Source organism: Mastomys coucha, unplaced genomic scaffold (genome assembly GCF_008632895.1).
Source record: "Mastomys coucha isolate ucsf_1 unplaced genomic scaffold, UCSF_Mcou_1 pScaffold19, whole genome shotgun sequence".
In the NCBI taxonomy this organism is placed as follows: domain Eukaryota; kingdom Metazoa; phylum Chordata; class Mammalia; order Rodentia; family Muridae; genus Mastomys; species Mastomys coucha.
In genome coordinates, this window is record NW_022196901.1 from 24,678,165 (window position 1) to 24,681,127 (window position 2,963).

Sequence of the window (2,963 nt, forward strand, 5' to 3'; positions counted from 1 at the left end):
TCTACTTCCATCCATTTGTCTGCAAAATTTGTGATATCCTCATTTTTAATAGCTTAATAGTATTCCATTGTGTAAATGAGCCACATTTTCTGTATCCATTCTTCAGTTGAGGGACATCTGAGTTGATTCTAGCTTCTGGCTCTTACAAATAAAGATGCTATGAAAACAGTGGAGCACATGTCCTTGTGGTATGGTAGGGCATCTTTTGGGTATATGCCCAAGAGTGGTGTAGGTCTCTAGTAGAACTCTTTCCAGTTCTCTGAGGAACCTCCAGAATGATTTCCAGAGTAGTTGTACCAGTTTGCAATCCCATCAGCAATGGAGGAGTGCTCTATCTCCACATCCTCACCCGCATCTGCTATCACCTGAATTTTGGTCTTAGCCATTCTGGCTGGTATGAGGTGGAATCTCAGGGTCATTTTGATTTGCATTTCCCTGATGACTAAGAATGTTGAACATTTCTTTAACTGCATCTTGGCCATTTGAGAATTCTGTTGAGAATTTTCTGTACCCCATGTTTTAAAGAAATTTTTTCTTACTTTTATGTTTCTTACAATTCAGTCACTGCCCCCTTTCCAGTCTGCTTTCCCACAGTTTTTCATCCCATTCCTCCCCTCTACCTCCCAAGCCCCCTGCCCACCCCCCAGTCTTTAAGAAGATGTTCTCCAGAACCCCTGCCAGGCCTTCCTACTCCCTGAGGCCTCAAGTCTCCAGGGTTAGGCACCTCTTCTTTCAACTGAGGCCAGGTTAGGCAGTTATATCCCATTTTTAAATTAGGTTATTTGTTTGATTGTTTGTTTTTTATTTGGAGGTTAACTTCTTGAGCTCTTTGTATATTTTAGATAGTAGCCCTCTATCAGATGTAAGGTTAGTGAAGTATTTTTCTCAATATGTAGGTTGCAATTTATCCCATTGATGGTGTCTTTTGCCTTACAGAAACCTTTTGGTTTCATGAGGTCCCATTTGTCGATTGTTGATCTTAGAGACTGAGCCATTGGTGTTCTGATCAAGAAATTTTCCCCCATGTCAATGAGTTCAAGGCTCCTTCCCACTTTCTCTTCTATTAGATTCAGTGTATCTGGTTTTATGTTGAGGTTATTGTTCTACTTAGACTTGAGCTTTGTGCAAGGTGACAAATATGGGTCTGTTTTCATTTGTTCTACATACAGACCAGTACCACTTATTGAAGATGCTTTCTATTTTTTCACTGCATGGTTTTGGCTTCTTTGTCAATGATCACTGTTCATAGGTGTGTGGGTTTATTTCTGGGTCTTTGATCCTCTTCCATTGACTGTCTCTATGAATACCATGCAGTTTTTATCACTATTGGTCTGTAGTACAGCTTGAGGTCAGGGATGGTGATTCCCCCAAAAGTTCTTTTATTGTTGAGAATTGTTTTGGCTATCCTGGATTTTTTGTTTTTTCCATATGAAGTTGAGAATTTCTCTTTCTGTGTCTGTGAAGAATTGAGTTGGAATTTTGATGGGATTGCATTGAATCTGTAGATTACTTTTGGTAAAATGGCCATCTTTACTATGTTACTGCTGCCAATCTATGAGCATGGGAGATCTTTCTATCTTCTGGGGTCTTCTTCTAGTTCTGAGACTTGAAGTTCTTGTCATACAGATTTTTCACTGGCATGGTTAGAGTCACACCAAGATATTTTATATTGTTTGTGACTATTGTGAAGGGTGCTGTTTCCCTAATTTCTTTCTCAGCCTATTTATTCTTTGAGTGTAGGAAGGCTACTGATTTGTTTGAGTTAATCTTATATCCAGTCACTTTGCTGAAGTTGTTTATCAGCTGTAGGAGTTCTCTGGTGAACTTTTTGGGGGCACTTACGTATATTATCATATCATCTGCAAATAGTGATAGCTTGATTTCTTCCTTTCCAATTTGTATCCTTTTGACTTCCTTTTGTTGTCTAATTTCTTTAGCTAGAACTTGGAGAACTATATTGAATAAATAGGGAGAGAGTGAAAAATCTTGTCTTGTCCAGGATTTTAGTGAATTATAGTTTTGATGTGTTCTTGAATTCAATTTGTGAGAATTTTATTGAGTATTTTTGCATTGATACTCATAAGTAAAATTGGCCTTAAGTTTACTTTCTTTGTTGGGTCTTTGGTTCTGACTGAGACAGAAGCAGATACTTACACCCAACCATTGGACTAAAGTTGGGGACCCTATATTTGAATTAGGAGAAGGATTGAAGAAGCTGAAGGGAAGGGTGACCCTAGTTGAGACCAGAAGTCTCAACTAATCCAGATACCCAGGGAGCTCCCAGAGACTGAGCCAGCATAAACAGTTTGGTCTGAGGCCACAGGCACATAGGTAGCAGAGGACAGTCTGGTCTGGCCACAGTAGGAGAAGATGCACCTAATCCTCAATAGACTTGAGGCCCTAGGGAAGAGGGAGGTCTGATGGGGGGAGCACTCTCTCAGAGGCAAGGGGAAGGAGGGATGGGATGAAGGATGGTAGTAGGGAATCCTGGGAGGCAATGGCTGAAATGTAAATAAGCAAAATAATAAAAGAAAGAAATCACTTGAATGTAAATAAAAAAATTATTAATGCCTAGTGTGGGACAACTATCACTAAGTCATTGGTTAAAAGTGTCATTCATAAAAGAAACTTTATTAAAGCTCAAAGCACACATTACATCGCACCCAATAGTAGTGGGAGATTTCAACACCCCACTCTCTGCAATGGACAGATCATGGAAACAGAAACTAAACAAGGACAAGTGAGACTAACAGAAGTTACGAAACATGGATATAACAGATATCTATAGAACTTTTTATCCTAAAACAAAAGGATATTCCTTCTTCTCAGCACCTCATGGTACCTTCTCCAAAATTGACCATATAGTTGATCACAAATCAGGCCTCAACAGATACAAGAAGATTGAAATAATTCCTTGAATCCTATCAGATCATCATGGACTAAGGCTGCTCCTCAATAACAAC